The following is a 20,227-nucleotide window of genomic DNA, read 5'->3' as shown; positions in this document are numbered from 1 at the left end:
AGAGAGAGAGAGAGAGAGAGAGAGAGAGAGAGAGAGAGAGAGAGAAGTCCAACCTTTTTTCTTTCACCTCTTTGTGCTCAGTGTGATACTAGATAGTGCAGAGGAATTGGGGGGAGAATTAGGGTTTTGAGGTTCTTCAGAAAGAGTCAGAAACCACAGACTGAGCTTTAGACAAGCACTCTGACTTCATTGAGAGCTTTGTACTCTCACAACATAGAGTAGAAGAAACTTCTTACTTTTCAAGCCTTGAAGGAGCTAGTTGGGGGGTTTGGCCTGGCTGGGTGAAGCATGGTTTTCTAGCTGACTGGCAGAGGGTTCCTTAGCAGGGATGTAGGTTGGAAGCATGGATGGGGGTGGGGGTGCTTTCTTGTGGCTCTCAGAAGGCAGGGTCTGGTGGAGGAAGTTCAGAGGTTGGTCCTTTAGGCTATTAGCTGATAGGTAAGAAGGTCACTGAATTCTTCATTTTCTACTTTCTACAAGCTTAGTGAGGTAGGCTGAGCTAGGTGGTGAGTAAACTTTCTTCACTTCTAACACTCTGTTTGGAAAGAGCATAGTTTGATGTCTAGGATGCTGAACTTGAAGCCTTTGCTTGACTCTTCCTGCCCACAAGGGCCTTGACCCTGGGCCACCTCATTGATTTCAGTGATACTCTGGCTGCTGCGTGGAGCATTGTGTCCTTACCTGTATATATAATGCACTGCATGAAACCTCATTTCCTTTTTTTTAGAAGACTCGGGTAGTTTAGCCTTTACCAACTACTCAGGGTTAAACCCCAGAAGTGATGTAAACATAGCTGAAGTCTTTATGCGGGGAGGGGGGAGGCACACCTTTGATGTGACAGAGCTGTGACCACATGACCAGGCTGTGTGTCCTTGGCACTTCCCCTGTGGAATGTGACTTGCCTGTGAGTGGCGCCTTGACAGATGACAGGCAGAAATGGGAACAAGTTTTGGGGTTTTCTCTGGGTCTCAGAAGCTCAAGCACTTTAGGCTGGTCAGGGATCATAAAGGCATTGAAGCTTTCTCAGAGTTGCCCATTCCCCTGGTCCCCTCTGTGTCTGGCTTCCTTGAGAGGAGGAAGAGCTAAGAACCTCCCTGGGGTTAGAATATTTGGTTTCAGCTTCACTGTTTATTGAGGTAGTTTGGGGAGGACATTGATCTGCAAATGCAGAAAAGGAGGAGGCTGTGTTCCAGTGAAACTAGAGTCAGTTTGGGGCTAGGGAGGGAAGTATGTCATATTCTCTGCTTCCTTTCCTTCCGTGGTGGACAGGGTGAGCTTGTCAGATCATAAAATATTATCATGAAAGGAGGAAGGGAAGCAAGAAAAAGGGCTTTTGGCACACACCCCATGTACTTCCCACTTGTTAGCAATTTAATTCTTCCTTCTCATGTCCTAACTTTCGACCTCTTCTGGACCTCTTCCATGCTGCCCCTGACAGTTTTTACCAAGTAATCAGATTTCACCATTCAGTCTTAAAGAAATGACACTGACTATGAAGGAATGTGTAGTAAGAAAAGGGAGCACATGCCTGCTCCCAGGACTTACAGAAAAGTGGCTATTACAGCTTAAAACCAGACAAAAGGTTGTTTTTGACAGAGACATTCAGAAAACAGACAAATGTCAGGCTGTCTATGTGGAAGCTCTGCTGAAGTGTCACCTTTATGTTACAGCCTTTTTGAGAAGAAGTAGAAGACTTGAGTCTCACCAGGCTGTTGGAACATCTTCTCTGAGTTTCCCCTCACCCTTACATATCTTATATATGCGCTCTCTCTCTCTCTCTCTCTCTCTCTCCCCCTTCCTTCTTTTTCCTTCCACCTGTCTTACTTCATTCTTCTGTATGGATATTGTCACCCTGTAGCATTTATTTTTAAATGTAATTTACCATTTATTTCCATGAAAACTCTCTGAGCTTCTAAAATCCATAATCCCAGCACCTTTTTTTTATTGGATATTTTATTTATTTACATTTCTGATGTCATTCCCTTTCTCCATTTCCCCTCCCTTGGATCCCCGTATCCTATCCCCCTTCCTCCTTTTTGCTTTTATACCATTTTAGTTACGTGCCAGTATTAAGGTCAGTTCTAGGTTGAGGAACTAGCAATGCAATAGATGCAAATAGTCAAGGAACAAGCAAGACAATAAACACAAATAGTCAAAGAACAAGCAGGGCAATAAACAAAATTCTATGAACACTCCTGTGATCACTGTTTCTAAGGACTTATCAGGATGACCAAAATATCTGGGCCAACTTCCCTGTCTTAGCCCAAAGTCATTTTCATGTCTGAAGCCTACTTCATTGTTGTAGCCTAAAATTTAGATTCCTGCCTGAAATTACTTCTTTGTTCTGGCCTAATATTTAGATTTCTATCTGAAACTACTTCTTTGTTCTAGCCTAAGATTTAGATTCATGCCTGAAATTACTTCTTTGTTCTAGCCTAAGATTTAGATTCATGCCTGAAATTACTTCTTTGTTCTAGCCTAATATCAGATTCCTGCCTGAAGCCCACTTCTTTGTCCTTGGCCAATGTCAGATTACTGCCAAGCAGCCCATTTCCTTGTCCTTGGTCCACATCAGATTCTTGCCAATCAGCCTCAAAAGCTCTCTGCCTCTCCCCCTTGTTTTATAAACAAAACTGAGCCTGTCTTAGGTCGTTCTAACAAGAATGCCTTCTTTATCTGTCGTGGAATATGCATTATCAAAAGCAATGCACTTCTGTCTTAGGTTGATAAGGCTCTGTGCAGAATCTTACCTGTCCTTGGCTTGCCAGCCTGTTAATTTAATAACTCTGTCTGGGGGTCCATTTTCAGTTTCAAGTCATGTACTTTGGCTGACAACATGTTGATGTTGTTAAAGACAAGCTTTAACATGATGGGCAGGAATAAGAGTGTTCCCAGGACAAAAAGGGATAGCATGATCAAGCTATATATGCCATTCTTGAAGCTTGACCAAAATAGAAATACTGACCTCAGGCCATGGGTAATTTTATCAGCAGTATATGCCGAATCAATGTTCAGCAGTGCAGCACTCTTTAAATTCATAAGCTTACTATGTAAAGTTAAAACATCCAGAGAGGTGTCAGAATTATGCCAAATACTCTGCAAGTGTCTTTAAACTTTTTCCTAATTATAATGACTACCTCTGTAAATTTTAGAACTAATATGAATCCAATGGTATTTGGCATGACACTCGAGATGGTCCCAGCACCTTTAAAGACATAGTCAGTGCACAGTAGGCACTTAATAAATTGTTATTGAATGAACCAATGAATGTTGTTACATTCTATGAAAGCAATTTTAATCTCCAAAAGTCAATAGTTGAAATCGATTTTTCTCTCTTAGTGATTTGTTGTCCTGGTGATATATTTATACTGACATTTCTGTTTCTGAGAGTTATAAATACTCATGAGGTTCTGCCCTTAAGCTTGGGAAGGATAATTTAAATCTCCCTGTTGTATCATATGCATACAGGTAAAGAGGAAGCATAAGACTGCTGGATTTATTAGTCAAACACAGCACTCGAGAATCTGACCTTATTTTAATTCATATGGCTGTTGCATTTGGATTAACTTTCCTTGTCCTGTCACCAAGTATTTTCCCAATTGAGTGTGGCATGCTGGGCAAGCACACTGCGCCACTGACTAATGGCTGCTTCAGGAGCTCATGGGCAGCTCTAGGTCATGTCTCATGATGTCCTTTCCATATTTGTTGCATGCTACTTATGCTGTTACCATTCCTAAATGTATGTGTATATTACTTAAAAACTTTTAAGACTACCTAATAGATACTGTATTCATGACGAGTTTCAACATTTTGTGGTAGTGGTAGGTAGGTATGATGTGGGACATAGGATGCAGGGCTGTTAGGACTCACACACACACTCTTTTCAGTACTGGGAATGGAATGGTCTTTTGTTTAGGAAAATGAGTTATAAATTTTAATCATGCGATAGCAGTCTCTTGAAGGCCTGTTTGGGGCAAGAGTGCAGACTTCCTTTATGAAATAAAATAGAAACATTCAACTTTCTTCTTACAGCCCAAGTTATAGGGTTTGAGCACTGGGATGCATCCATGAAAAGAGTTGGTAAAAAGGGGAGCCCTGTCACCTTCCCATTCCCCATGGCCATCAGCTGGTGTCTAAGGAACATGGGAGGACAAAGGACTGGCCTCTCAGATCTGTGTAGCTGGTGTTTCAGAGTGCTGTGGTGTCAGCTCTTCAGAAAATCTTGTTGCAGTCAATAGCATTTTGTGAGTGGGTAGATCAAGCTGCAGCAAAGCAGCTCACAGGACAAAGCAAATGCCAATCTTGTGTCCCTAGCATCAACATAGGGTGGTGTGCATGGCTCTCATGAATTCATCCTTGCAGCAAATGTCGAACATGTGCTAGACTTTTCCAAATGCTGGAGTTAAGGTCAGAACAAAACAGGAGAAAAAGAACAAAAAGAACCTTGCCACCCCATATCTGTATTCCACAACTAGGCAGAGATGAGAGACATTATTTGCTCTACCAGTAACTGAAGTCTCTTCAGAGCTTTATAATCATCTCATTTTAATTAATGCTGAGAGAAATATGTTCAACAGTAAAGGAAGAAATAGGGTAGATCCTGGAGTTCACCTTGTCAGCCAGCACACAATGCCTGAGACGCTGTAGTGTGCTTATGACCAGCCTCATAGCAAGGGCGGACTGGTCAGAAATTTATTTCCCTTCTTTGAACAGTTTTTCCCACTACAGTACTTTTGAGCACATTACCTCATCTCTGAATGTGAGAGCTATTGCTATCAGATTGTAAGCCCATTTGCTGCCTCTGTCTAAGTGATAAGTGGATGAAAATAAAAAAGACGATCTGGACATTTTGCCTCAGTGCATGGATGTATATGGGTGGTAAAGATAGCAATTCTGTGGACTTGACAGAACCCACAGAATTTCCTCATTCACCACCACCCATTACAGGCCTCCAAGGAGACAAAAACAAACAAACAAACAAACAAACAAACAAACACAAAAAACAAAACACAAACACAAAACAGAACAACACAATGAATCCAAGAGAGTCCAATAAGACATTTCCTTCGACACGCATCAGTAGAAAGAGGCATATGAGATCATTACTCATACTTTGGCCTGGGAGCAAAGGACAGATGGGATGGAGTGGTACTTGGTGAGAGTAGGGCATCCTGGAAGATTACCTCATGTGATGAAATTGCAAATGGTGTTTTAAAGGAGGGAAGGAAGATGGAGCAGTAGCAAGACTTAGATACTCATCTCCGACCCCTCTGGAGACTGGCCAAGGAATCCAAGGCAACCTTTGCATCAGCAAAGATGACTGGACTCCACACTCCATCACTCCATACTCCGTCACACCACACTCCATCTTAGCCACTCTTTAGTCAGGTAAGGTGTTTCTTCAGTTAATCCCACAGCCCATATCCCAGGACAAGAACAACCATCCTGCAAGCCAGTTTCTGGGTCTGCTTCTGAGGTGAAGTGTCCAATCTCGATGAGGCTCAGTGCCCCACGTGTAAAGTGGAGCTGCTAATGATCTCATGGGCTTGTCACAAACACAGGTGAGAAGTAAGGAGACAGGGATGGAAGGGAGAGCGAAAGGCAAGAGTTTATGGTCATCGAGTCATGTGGGATGCTAGAGACCCTTGTTGTTAGACAAGCTGACAGTGCACACTAACTGTTGGGAGCTGAAGGACCAGAGGAGCTCCTCTTCACTACCCCAGTCTCTCTCTCTTAGTACACTCAGAATCGGGGGTAAATGGTGAGGAGAAACTGTATACTATCCACAGTGGTACTTCAGGAAATGCCTTTTAAATTACATCATAGCCTTAGAATTTGTGGTGTATAGTTCAGTGTTCTGTGAAGCTCCAAGAACATTGTTAGAGTAAGTGCCACAATTTATTCCTCTCTCAGTCTCACACTGGACTGAAATCCTTGGAGCTGGGGTGCCTATCAGAGAGAGCAAATGGGAGTGCACAGACAGGTTAAGAATGACTGATCCCCAAGTAAACCGTATGTTCAAGAAAGCCACCCTCTTAGGGGACTACTGTTTACATAGATCTCAGTGGTTTTCCAGCTGCTCAGAAGTAACCCTGAAGCGGGCAGCAGTACAATCCTTCTCACGCCTCAATAATATTGAGTGGAGCCTGGTGGGGGAGGGGATCATCAGGTTTACTTTGGAATTTGTCCTTAGAACCAGAGTCACATGTGTTTTCTCTGTATGAAAATCTGTGTTAATCTAGTCTTATTGTACTAGTTAATGAGTTTTCCCTTCTGTGGGGTATTTGAGGGCTCCTCAGGGTGCCTGACTGCCAACATAGTCAGTCACTGCTTGATCATGAGATGTCAGCACAGTATCTTCTGTGACTCCTGAAAGACAAGGTATAGAGGGGCCCAGTGAGCACTGAGGCTGAGCCGACTGAGTGACGACACTGGATACCTTTTGGTGGCAGAACCTTGCTTGGTTTTAAAGTTCCAGATTCTGACAGATCTGCAGAAGATGAGATAGATGAGAAAGGAGATTCTTTTTGGGGTTCTGCACAGGACTTGCTCAGCTTCCTGACTACGCTCTCCTTCCACTCCCTGCTTTTTCTGTGACATACTTGCATTTGAGAAATTTGGCTCCTGTTTCTAGTTGTCCCACCCCCTTCCATAGGAACATTTCCCCTTTGTCAGACAAGTATTGTGTAACTCGTGTTGACTCTGAAGTTTTATTTCTCCCGTCTCAGCTTCCCAAGGCTGGGATTACAGGTGTGCACCACCATACTCTACCCCAGAGGACTCTACTTCCATGCGTGGGAGGCTTGTAGTGCCTACCTCCTGTTAATGAGATGATAACACCAACTTCAAGGTTTGCAATGTGGGCTACTAAGGCCACTTGAGAGGTGCTCTCGAGGTGGCTTAACTGACGCAAGGTTCTGTTTCCTTCCCTAGAAGTAGAATCTGATGTTGTTAGCCTGTTTTTAATTAGATGTAGATGTCGGAGAGTCTGCTGTGATGTTAACAGCTAATACAAAGGAGAAGAACCATTGGCATTTCAGATGTAATCAAAAGAAACATCAAAGGAGGAGATCGATATGTGTGCTCAGACTGGGGATGTTGCAATGATTGTTGTGTTTGCTGCAAACTCCCTCTGGGCAAAGCTGGACAAGGATGATTCACCCTTGTCTAAAAGAACAAGCCCATAAAACATCAGCTTCCAATTTGAGCCATTTCCTGATTTTTATTAGTTTTACCTGTCTCCTCCTTCTCCTCCTCCTCTTCTTCCTCCTGAAGTGCCACCTATGTTGAGTTAGGCAAAACATTGTAAAAAATTTAGATATACCAATTGGTTGACCAGTGGCAAATAGCCCTGTAAACGTACATACAAGTAACATTTATGTGTATACACATACATATGTAAATACAACACTAGTGAACGGAAATAGAGGCTGTGAGCTTGAAGGAAAATGGGGAGGCAGGGGGTATGGAAGGATTTGGAGGGAGGAAATGGAAGAGAGAAATGTAATTAGAATAACATCTCAAAAAATTTAGATACTACCACTGTGTTACAGTTTATGGCCAACTAAATTTATACTGATTTTAAAAGGCGGGGAATGTTTTGGCTTATCCTTCAGAAATTGAAAGCCAGAATCTTTGATGCCTAACAGGTTAATTAGCAATAGGAAACAGAGTGCAGGAGAAACTTGTAACCAAGTTCTATGCCCAAAAACAAACAAACAAACAAACAAACAAACACACACACAAACTCCCAAAGAGCAAGAATGTTCCAATGTCTCGGGTGGATCCAGGACCTACATTCCCACCTTAGTGGTGAAACCAACTTTGCAAGTTCTCAGCACTTTCCGAGTGTCACAGGGCTAGCCTGTCCAGAGGACATTTACATTTATGCTTACATTTGCTTGCCTCCGGGATAGTTGCTCATTTCATTTAACTATGTTGCCATTAACTTGGCCTCAATACAACTCTATCCCTGAGTTCTGAAGGACTGTGAGAACACTCAGGTGGACAGCTTATTTGCTATTACAGATTATGCCGTCAATATTCACATGAAGGGCACGACGGTGCTCACCGTCTATAGTTCTTTAGAAGCTGCCAAAGGCAACCTCTCTGGATTGAGTCCTTGATCTTTTCACATCGGGTTGCCTAGTTCCTGGTCTATGAGTCTAGGCATTCTACTGTGTATCACACCCTGAGGATTCACTAGTGAATGACAGGCGTGGTCTCTTGTCTCATGGTGCTTATGTTTGAACATCAGAACCGATCGTTAACTCAAATATTTGCATAGTCAATTTCTTCATCGCAGCAGTGGTGAATATTCAGCAGACACAGAAAGCTCATGAGAGCTTGGTGAGGAGGACAGGTTCTGACTAGGAGGGAGGGCAAGCAACAAGCCTGTCAGCTGCTCTTCTTAGCAGCAGACTGAACTTACTGAATCTGTCTGCTTCCTTTGCTTCATGGCATCCCTTTCGATTTGTCCAGTGGGAGGCAGGAAGAAAGGACACTGATGTCCAGATTCCTTTCTGTAGGGCTGGTATTGGCAGAGACTGCCTTCCTCCTCTGGACACTATGACCCTCTTACAGGTGCTGGTCTTCCTGATGGCTCCTTCCTGCTGCATTTCACACCCAGGGTGTTGTCAGCCCAGGGTTATTTCACCATCTTTTTTGGTTCTTTCCTTTTAAATAGTTATTTTTTTTATTTGTATGAGTGTTTTGCCTGCATGTACATCTGTGTAGCACATTCTATGTAGCATAGACATCTCTGATGTCCATGGAGGCAAGAGTTGGCACTGGATGTCCTGGAACTGGAGTGACAGGTGCTTGTGAGCTGCCATGTGGGTGCTTGGAATTAAACCCAAGTCACCTGGAAGAGCAGTCAGTGCTTTTGACCACTGAGTCATCTCTGCAGCCTCATTTGTTTGCTTTCTTATACCCCACTTAGTCAGTGTTCTATTGCTGTGAAGAGACACCATGACCACAGCAACTCTTATAAAGAAAAACATTTAATTGGGGCTAGCTTACAGGTCAGACAGAAGTTCAGTCTATTATTGTCATGGTGGGACATGGTGGTATGTAGGCAGAGATGGTGCTAGAGAAAGAGATAAGAGTTCTGCATCTTTGTCTGCAGACAACAGGAAGAGATAGTGCCATACTGAGTCTAGTTTGAGCATATAAGGCTTCAAAGCCTACCCCCAGTGACATACATACTCCAATAAGGCCACACCTCCACATAGTGCCACTCCCTGTGGCTTCTAGTTCCTAACAGTGTACTTCCTTACATAGGCTTCCAGCAGAATGTGTGTCCTTCATTAGAGGTGGTTTTTCCAAGCTCCAAAGATCTGGATTTAAAATATGTCTTCCCAACTAAAGATCCAGATTAAAGGTGAGTTTTCCCCCAGCTCAAGAGATGTAGATTAAAGGCATATCTTCCCACCCTAACGATCCAGAGGAGAAATCAATCTTTCTCTTTTAAATTAACCAAAATCCCTCCACAGATGAGATAGTTGGATCTCATTTAATTTTAGATGTAGTCAAGTTGACAACCAAGAATAACCATCACAAAAATGACATAAACAAACAGAAAACAGCCTTAATCAGCAGGTATTCTGTGCCCAGAAGTAACTTCACTGGCTGTACAATCTGGGCCTTTTTTCTTTCTATTGCAAATTGGAGCATCTCCTCCATAGAGCAAGGCTGAATTTGTTAGAGAAGATGCTGGTATTTAGTTTCTGACTGCTATTAATGCTGCTTTGGCCTCTATTTGTGTTTCTTTTATTTTTTTATTGCAATCTATCTATTTATTTTGGATTTATTATTTATACACCAAGGCAGCTGTTTCCTTGGAAGAGAGATAGATTTTTGCCAACATGCCAATTGTTCACCAGACATTAATCCATAGCTGTAGCGAGGAATTTAACAGAGAACATTATTAGATTAGGTTTGTTTTTAGCAGCAGCTAAGTGCTTACCACAGTATTCTGTCCACATCAAGTGCCTATAAATGCTGTTATGGACTAAAGAAAGAAAATACAAAACCAAACAAACATAATGGAAAGATGAATCAGCAGAATAGGCATGGAGATTAAAGGAGAGAAATCAAACCTAAAACATGAGAAGACTTAGCAGAATGCTATAGAGTTATCCTTTAAAGGACAAAGCAGAACAAATTAGACCCGGAAGGGACTGGGACAGGATGGACAACAGTAGGAAAGCAGAGAGAAGCTGATGAGGCAGATAGCACATATTGTGCATGCTTTGAGCTCACACTGAGATACCTGGAAATTTTAAGAGTTACTAAAGTCTTGGAGCTACTTTTCTAGAATCTCCTTAGTCAGTCTAGGACAGGTTCTGGAAATCAAGATTAAAAAAAAAAAATCTTTCCAGGGGCAGACGAGATGGTTCTGTGGTTAGAGTCTTTTCTGTTCTTCCAAGGTACCTGAGCTTAGTTCTCAGCACCCACCTGAGGTCTTTCACAAGCACTTGAATCTTCAGATCCAGGGGATCTTACTCCCTCTTCTGGCCTCGGTGGGAACTGCATAGACCTGGTATATTCTCTCTCTTTTAAAAAAATACACATTAAAAATAGCTATCCAAGTTGCGCTCATGAAATATAAATGATAAACAATATGGTTACCTAAACAAGACCAGATGACACTCCAATGTGCATGGGGAAAATTTCACAAGGTCCCATTCCTATAGGAAGAGAGACAGCCAGGCAATGGTTGCTGAGAGAGGGAGAACCAGCTTTCTCCAGGGACAAGCTCTCTGATAGGTTATTCAGTACCAAGTGTTTACTCCTAAACACATGTACATATGCATATGAATGACACTAAATAGACACTAAATGTACTCAGTTATGGAGTTTCTGACCCCTGGGGAAAAACCATAGACTCAATTCAATTATAATGAAAGGATTTATTGATTTCTGCTAGCAAGACAACAATCTCCGAGCCTAATTTGAAACTGCTGTGAGAAGAGGGTAAGGGAAGAAATTTTAAGGTGAAAAGCCACAAGAAGACCTTTAGGATTTGCACAAGCGAGCCAAGGCTGGTCTGCTCTGCCAAGATTAGGTAGTCAGGATGACTAGAAGGTCTGCATAAGCAGGTTATAGATGCTAAAAGGCAGTTAATCACATGAGAAGTAGGTGGTCACAGCTGTACATTTCTGGGTGGGGATCACTGAGTCAGGGTTACTGAGAACTTACCTCCAAGGACTGGTGTCAGAGACAAAAGCCTAGTGAGTACCAAGATGGATGCCTAGCATAAAATGGAGGGTATTGTGTATGTGTGTGTGTGTGCGTGTGTGCGCACATGTGTATGAACATATATACATACATATGTAACAATAAAAATTAAAGAAGAGTTCATGGATTTGAGAAGAACTGAGAAGAACACAAGGAGGCTTAGAGGTGGGGGGGAGGGTAGAAATGATATAAATACAGTAGTCACACAGAAATTCTAAAAACAACAATATAAATAAAGATATCATTCCGAGTAATTCCAGTGTAACGTAAGCCAAGGCTGAACTGCAGACAGTAAATGGTTATTATACAGTGGAGCCCAGGGGATAAGGCAGATGTGCCTCCTGTGACCAGGAAGGCCACAGACTGTCAGGTTCTGTTCTTTGTCTTCTCTCCAGAGCAATATGGATCTCCAGAGAGGGATCTGCTTGCTGGTGGCTCACTGCTGACCTCTTACAAACAGAAGGCATGAGGCAAGTGTTTAGGTCTGCACCAATCTGTCTTCCTGACCTTCCACAATAGTGCTGGACAGTTGCTGTTGCTTGGTGTTTCCCAAGTAACTGGGTATATCATGGCCTTACTAGGCTAAGTCCAAGTTCTTAGTTCTTTCTGCTAATACTGCCCTGGCCTTCCACATCTAAATTTGTCCAACTAAGCTATTTTCTGAGAGTTAGAGTTCATCCAGGGAAGCCTGTTTACCCTTTAGCTGATGCTTGCCAGTGGATAGCACAAAGCTGTGAGAGATGGAACACAGCCCACAGCCCAGCCAGAGTAGTAGAGAACTTTCAACTTTGTGCCCCACATCCTCCTCATCGTATTCCTCCTTCCCTCTCCTTGTTCCTCTCTTCCCTTCCTTTTTCTACCTTGTAATCCCTTTTAAGCTTGAAGCCATCCACTATTATCCAAGAAAATTTTCCATAAAGAGTGACATGTTTGGCACTCAGAGTGTGATGGCTATTCTTGGTTGTCAACTTGACTCTATCTGGAATGAACTACAATCCAGAAATGGAGGGCACAGCTGTGATCCAGATCTGGAGGCAGAAAGACACCCCTTTAACCTGGGCCACACCTTCTGCTGGAAGTCTATATAAGAACAACAGAATAAGGAAGATTTTTGTTCTTTGCCTGCTTGCCCTCGCCTTGCTAGCACATCCATTCCTTCACTGGCGTTGGAGCCTGTTTCTTTCAGATTCCAGCATATACTGAAGATCAGCTGAGACACCAAGACTTGTGTGACTGAGAAACTACTAGATTCTTACACTTTCCTTTCATAGCCATTGCTGGATTAGTTGGACTGCAGCCTGTAAGTCATTCGAATACATTTCATATCTATCTATTATGTATGTTGTGTATATATATAGAGTATGTTATATATAACACACACACACACACACACACACACACACACACACACACACACACATATTCATTCCATAAGTTCTGTGACTCTAGAGAACCCTGACTAATACATGGAGGTATCTACTTCCTTTAAGAGGCTGGCAGATTAATTTCTACTTTCCTAGGATTTATTTCACAGAGACAATTTTATTCATAGGATGTGAATTTTATGCCATTTGAATAGAATATGAAATTCTCTTTTGAAAATGTTTATTTTCATTTTGTGTGTGTGGGTGTTTTGCCTATAGGTATGTTTGTGCACTATGTGTATGCTATGTCCATGGAAGCCCAAAGAGGTCATTGGATTCCTTTGAACTGGAGTTACAGATGGCTGTGAATGGTGGACACTGGAAATTGAACTTGGGTCTTCTGCAAGAACAGCCGGTACTCTTAGTGACTGAGCCTGGAATGAGAAATTGCCCAACCTGGAATGAGAAGTTCTTTCTGACTCTGGAAATCCTCTTTGTTTTCTTCGCTTGCTGGAAGCTTGAGGAACCTAGTGAACTTCAGACAGAACCCAGAGAAACAGCAATAAAAGTGTTCATATTGCTGGTAGATGAAAAATAAATTTTTATTGATTGAAGATCAGTTATTGAAAACAAACAAAACATGTGATGTTGTATTTCTGTCTAATAATATCCTAAAAGAGAGGTAAAAGCTGGAAAAACTTAGGTTTGAAGCATATGGCTAATTATTTTTTAAAGAATCTGAATGGGTCCTTTCTTTTTGAAGTATTCTTAGCATATGAGAGAAAGCTCAGGGCTCAAGGTTGAGAAGTTAAGGTGCTAGAAATAGCTGATTATATTCCCATTCCTAGGCAGGAGGCAGAGATTGACGAATGTATGAATGGTGCTACTCAGTTCTCTTTCTCCATTTTATACAGTCTAGGGCCTCCTGCCCAGGGAATGGTGCCACCCATAGTGGATGGATCTTCCCATTTTAATGAATGTAATCAAGATAAATCCTTCATAGACACATCCAGAAGCCCTATTCCCAGACCATTCTAGATTCTGTCAAGTTGACAACCAACACCAACCGTCATAACAGTGAATGCTTTCCCCCTTCATTGATGGTAAAACTTGGATAACAGAAGAACATGGCTGCTTTAGTATTTGTAGGAAGCTCACATTTTGTGGATAGAATTTCACAGCTGTGGCATTTAGATATTGCTGTGTAGATCTTGTACCCTTCACCTCTAATTATCCTGTCCAGCACAGGCTGGTGACACTGCCATGGTCTCTCAGAACCCCAGGGACAACTCCCACTTCATTTTCTGTGGGGAAACAAATAACAACTCTTTGTTTTTCAAAGGAAAAGGAGAAAGCTGTGGGAGCCTCTTTGGGAGCAAGACTTTCTACTACTTGACACAAATGGGAGAGAATGGGTTGGGGAGCCTGTCTTCTGGGTAGGGCTTCAGATGTCAGACTGGGAAGACAGATGTGGGAAGGACTTGTTCCCTTTTCCTGGGAACAGAGGTTGGTGGTTCTGACCCTTCATGCTAGTGGTTCTCAAAGCCACCGACAAACATTTTCATTACTCATGGTTCCAAAGTGTGCCCAGCTCTTAGGTTCTGTCTGAGCTAAATATACCCAGGATTTTTTTCAATTAGTTTTATTACAGATCAGAAGGAGAAAAGGTATGGGATGGAAAGAATGGCAAAAATAGAGTTAGAGCTAACTGAGGAAATAATGGGAGAAAACCATGAAATCCCCGTGGGAACTTTCAGGGAGGCAGACATACAATACAATAAAATGGTGCCTTCAAGGGTAGCTGTGCAAGAGTTCTGTCATTGGATAGAGAAGAGGTAGGCGGAGCTAGGAGTTGGGAGGAGGAGAAGGGACAGAGGGAGAGGCAAGATGGCAGGAGATGTTACCCTCCTGCTCTAGCAGTTATTCATATCAAGGTTAGATAATTTGGGTTAATAATTCTAATTGTGTGGGCATCTTGTGTATTAAGTATTTGTTGATATATAAATTTATTGGGTTAATCTTTAAGCCTTAAGAGTCTTCATTCTACCCGGTCTGAGGTTGAGCCGAGCACTATGAGGGTGGTGGATATTCCCTGGGTTTTGGGGCTGGACTCCATGGAGCTGATCGGCAGAGGCAACAGCCTAGTCAAAGTTTCAGGGGTCCCAGGCTGGCGCCTTTAGTGTGGGAACTTAGAGCGGGAACAAGGCGGCCAGGTTGGGAGCTAGCTAGACCGCGCTTGTTTAATACTTCTCGGCAACAGGTAGCCTTGGGCTGGATGAAGAATTTCAAAACCAAGGAAGTGGGACATTTGATATTCAAGTGGCAACTTTATTGCAGCAGCTTAGATCATCACAACCCAGTGTCCTTGTCATGTCCCAAGAGCCTGACTCACTCTGTACCTGCTGCTGTCCCATTGCCATGACCTGTGTACCCCAGATGCTCTGGCAGAGTCTGTGGGATTGGCAGGGAAGTTTGATGGTAGTTAGAGACAAGTACAGGGGCAATGACAGGTATATACAATTTTTGGTAACATTCAACACAATTAGAGGTGCCATCTCTGAGAGTGGTTGGTTTATAATTACCACTGTACTGCTGTGCTAGCACCTAGTTTTGAATGCATGTGCTGCTGCATACATCATGTATATGACAAGTTAAAGGGCTCTTAACATTGAGCTGTGTAATGAATGCTCAGTATGAGTGAATGAAAAGATTATTGGATGGGAATACAAACTGTTCTTTTGGCAGGGCTTTAATTGCAAAGGAGTCTGAGAGTTGGTGCATGTACTTGACTGTACGTTGGAAGCTACCAGAAGAAGACAAAGGAAATACCTCATGACTGTCTTTCCATGATGAACAGCCCTGGCATCCAGCAGCATCATGAGGGGAGTCACAGTCCATGACAAAGCATACAGCAACAGTCTACCCATCCGCAGTGGCCAGGCTACAGTGGGAATGAGGGCTGCAAAGCGAATGGCATATGCCAAGGAGACAGACCAGAAGAGCCCAGAGAAACAGGACTTTTGTAAGACTCGAATGAGAACAGTTCCTTTCAGAATATCTTACTTTAAAACTTACCGGCTTGATTTCCAGATTAGTGACCCAGGGTAAGCTGAGAATCATGGTTCTAGTATGCCAGTGTTATTACTATTGCCTTGATTCACGAATGTGCTGTGTTTGAGTTGACCTATAATATAGCTGGGGACATCTTCTGGGGAGCATACCAAAGGCCCATCATGACACCACTGTCAGCCCAGAAGACTCCTTATAAATATTTATTTATATAGGTATAAATAAATTTTATAGCATAAACTGTTATCTAGGAATAGGTACAGAAAGGGGGTAAGAGGGAATAAGAAAATAAAATTCAAAATGCTATTTCAGAGGAGAAATATTTATTTTTTGCAATAGAGATGCAATCAGACAAATGTCCTCTACACTGATAGAGGTTAAATCCTGAGCTTCAAATATATGGAGGCTTTTGGCAAACTTTCTTCATTGCAACCAAAGGGGAAAGAATTAGCCTTTGCATGTAACATGTGGTAGCTGTTCAAAGGGACACATGAACCAGGGCTTTCCCAGTATACAATCAGGGACCTTAGCTCATACAGGAAGGTCAAGTGCAACGATGTTCTCAGTTTGTGTCTAGATAATCCGGTAGAATTTGGGCTCTTGGGGTATAGGAGTAACTGATTAGTTAGTACAGGTGGGCACGAGCAAGACTGGGATCAGAATTCAGAGGAAGTGAGGTTGCCAAGTCTTGTTATTAGAACAACTGGGAGACATTGTTCCTGGTCCAGGGAGTTTTTCTTTTTGGCTTTTTCTGGGGCCCCAGGTCTGAATCAAGGAACAGCATTGTCTGGTTGAGTTGAACCATTGCTCTGCTGAAGCAGGAGAACCTTCAGGAAGCCTACTGTTGTTTCCTTTGTCTTTTCACTTTGGAGTAGAGAGTAGATCCGAGTGGACTGTTGTAGGAATTGAGTCATGATTGCGGTTACACACCCCACTCACCAGCTGGGGTGCAGGAACGTAGGTTTATAAAAGCTTCGCAGCACTTTCCATACCTACAAGGGATAATACTAGCTCAGTTTAGCATTCTAAACTCAACCACTCACCCCGTGCCAGTGTGTTCTCTCATTTGAGATTGTTCATTTAGAAAAACACAGGGACAGGGCGTTATTTCTTTAAATAAAACATCCTCATGCGTGTTGCCTGTGCCTCAAGTGATCCCTAAAGCAGAAATTCAGCTCAAACAGTGAACTCAATACTCGTATATTATGGGCTTACTAGTAATGCATGATAGAAACTGAAGATGGACTAAGGCAGCCTGCCCAGAGGGGTATATAAGTTGGGGAGGGGGAGGGAAGATGGCGGAAATAGCTAAACAATCATGGCATGAGAGAAAACACCCAGAATAATCCAAGGCCGGTACTTACGTGGTGCTGTTGGAAATGCTATCCATAGAAGAGAGGGTTACATTGGAAATATAAATTCATGAGCCATGAACACGTCTGTGAAATTTAATGCTGCAAGAATGAATGAGATCACTCAGGAAGAATCAGAGAAGTCAAGTAGGAGCCCTGCGTACTCTAGAAGCTCCATAGTGGAGTAAAGGCCACGAAAGGGAATCGACAAGGGGAGTCTATGGAGAACTGCAAATGGTGACTGAAGCCTCAGAAACTAAACATGGGAAGCCCTGAAGGAGGAACAGGGACCACAGCTGGGAAGTAGTGTGATATGGCAACCTCCCATGTATTTGCCTTGGGGCTGGTTTCTTTTATTTTAAACATAGCTATGAGGGTGGAGTCGTGTCTGTTTTGCCCCCCTTTGTATACCTAGTGTCTGGTATCACATTTGGCACAAGACAGAATGCAAAATACAACTGTTAGAAAAAAGTCTGAGAAAAAAAAGCCAGTTTCAGCTATTCATAATGTATCCAATATCATCTTCAGGTTCCCATATGGAGTGGAATTTCACAAAGAATGAATACTGTATAGACCTGCTGGCCTCATGTGTAACTCTTTTCAACATTGTTAGATGTTCTTCAGTCTAGATGCACAGACATGAACAAACACTAGTAATTTGTCTGGTTGATTTTCCCACAGTCCTTTGAGAATTTAGTACTCAACCACTAAAGTCTCACAAGACATTAGTTGTAGGATTACTAAAAAAAAAAAAAAGGTTCTGTGATGCCAATCCTGGCTTGAATAGGTACCAGCAGTAGTGTTTTCAGATAATATGGCAGGAGAAATTATGAATATTCAGGGACATTGTTAATACTCATTCTTTGCCAAAATAACACAACCACAAAATTATTTTTAATTGTGCAACTACTATTGCCATCTGGAGGGATGATGGCATATGAAGAAGAACTTGCTAATTGTTGCTTGGAGTGCTCCAAGAATTCTAAGAAAGCCAAAATCCTATCAAGCCTTTGACCAGGCAACATCGGAACAAAACACCTGGGCAGAGTCAGAGGTATAATGGTCTATTATCCCAAAAGATTTGATGTTTCCTTCCCTGTATGAAGGCCTCCCATGCTCTGCATCTGGCTAATACCTTCTGTGGGAAGGGTCTTGGTCTCTAACCAGTTGCTTTTGAGTCTGGCCAGAGTGGTCATAGTTGATGTGTCAGAGGGGAAGCCTGCTCAGCTCTTGTTGGCTCTTCTCTTACTCTCTCCATCTGCCATGAGAGTAGCGGGTCCTAAGCAGTGTCTTACCTTTACCCCTGGGCTTTTTGAAATATACAGGGAAGTGGCCTTAATTTCTAGCCACCAATTTGTAGGAAAAGCAAACAGGGAATGTTCGAGAATCTGCCAAGGTTGAGGCATTGAAAGCATATCAGAGTTTTCTAAGGCAGGGAGGTCCATAGGAAGGCTGATAGATTTGAATGCTGTTTCCTTCAGAGCCCTTACAGAGACAGCTTCAGGGAAGCAGGAAGCAGGACCCAGGCGGCTTGGTATGTAACAGTATTTTCATAGCTCGCAGGGAAACACTTTGCTCTGGTTGAATGCAACTCTGGGAGTGTAAACAATTCAACCTAGGCTGGATGAAGACATGTAGAGCTAATGTAGGCTGTGAGGGGCCTGTGTATTTGAGAAGAGTGAGCTCTCACTATTTCACATGGCAGGAAATCAAAGTGGGAATTCATGGCTCATCCAGATGGCATTATCTGCCTCCCCCAAGACATCGTACTTCTCCACTGGCCTCTCTGGGTTCTTTCATGGTTCCCACTAATGAGAAGGAAGGGCCCTGTGTCCCAGAAGATCTGGAGAGATCCCAGAAGTTTTGGATAGCTCTTTAATAAGAGTAATAATTAGAAGGAGTGGTTGTTATTGAAAAAGAGAACCTCTCTTCTCTCTTTGCTCTCCTTAATTCTTTATCTTTTCAAAAATATCTCCACTACCATGTTAGGTGATATGTCTTGAGATGAGTATGATAGCTGAATTTACAAAATCTCTAAGCTGCTGGGTGTGATGGGCCACACCTTTAATCTCAGGGTTGGGAAGCAGAAGCAGGTGAATCTCTACAAATTTGAGGCCAGGTTGTTCTATAAATGAAATTTCCAACCAGCTGGGACTGCACCATGAGACCCTATATCGAAACCAAAACAAAATAAAGCAAACAAGAAAACAAAAAACCTCTAAGCTCTTCTTGACAGGGAACTAGCTGCATCCTGTGGTCCCCATGAAATCTCAATGAGCTGCACCCTTCCCACAAAAAGAAACTGGCTATATTTAGTTACTTAACATCAAAGAAGACTTTTGTGATGTATCACTGTGTGGATGGTCATCTTCCTTCCTGAGCCATCTTAAGGAACCCTTAAGAACACCTTACTGGAGGAAAGTAGCATTTTTCCCGTTATAAACATGTGTAACCTCAGAGAAGCTGGCTCTGAGCCATCACCTCATTCTCTGTAACTGTTCTTTACTCCTGGGAAGAGCTAAAGCCTTAGAAGCCTCCAAGACCCTGTGCAACCTGAGCCCTTCACCTCCCCAGGAAGCTCTCCTCTGCCCTCCCTCAACTTCCATGCTTTGATTGGTCAGATGTATCTTTTTGCTGTTGCTTGAGGGTCCAGGCAGTTGCTCCCCCATCCAGGGCTCTCCCAGCCATTGATCCTTGCTCTGTTACTAAGGCTTTATTTTCATTTTTCACCCTGAGGACAGGAATCCAGCTTTGGCTGTTTTGCAGCTCAGTGTGTAATACAGCAGCAGGAGCATTGTGCGTGCTCAGTAAATATTTGAGGGATGAGGCTATGCCTCTCTATAATTACAGGCTTGTGCATTTTACTAATATAGGTTTTGAAAATAGTCAAGTGGAAAAAAAATAACCAAAAGGTTCATGTTTACTTCAATTAGGAGGGTCACTGAAAACAATTGTATCAGGATTCTATGATTTCATCAAAGCTTCTGGACTTTCTGGGAGGGACTTATTCACCTGTCAGCATCCCTGAAGAAGGACATCTTAGATCCATGGAGGACCATCTGCCCCACTGTTGACCTATGTGCCTCACAATGTGCTCTTGAGGATGGCACTTCTGATTCCATCTCAGGATCTCTAAGACCACTGCACAAGTAAAAATACAGCAAAGCAGGGCCTCACTGTATCCCAGAGTCTGCAATGAAG

At 42.7% G+C, this 20,227-nt stretch overlaps 1 long non-coding RNA gene and 1 gene segment (V, D, J or C); one reads left to right on the top strand and one right to left on the bottom strand.

Moving 5' to 3' along the window:
- Positions 1 to 20,227, bottom strand: part of LOC114639722 — a 586,704-nt gene that overhangs the window by 116,520 nt on the left and 449,957 nt on the right.
- LOC114639731 lies at positions 11,606 to 13,219 on the top strand. Its single transcript, XR_003714054.1, has 2 exons — positions 11,606 to 12,541; positions 12,885 to 13,219. It is a non-coding gene; the product is annotated as an uncharacterized LOC114639731 (long non-coding RNA).

Source organism: Grammomys surdaster, unplaced genomic scaffold, assembly GCF_004785775.1.
Source record: "Grammomys surdaster isolate TR1022 unplaced genomic scaffold, NIH_TR_1.0 125750, whole genome shotgun sequence".
NCBI lineage: Eukaryota > Metazoa > Chordata > Mammalia > Rodentia > Muridae > Grammomys > Grammomys surdaster.
This window is presented reverse-complemented; position numbering and strand designations above follow the sequence as displayed.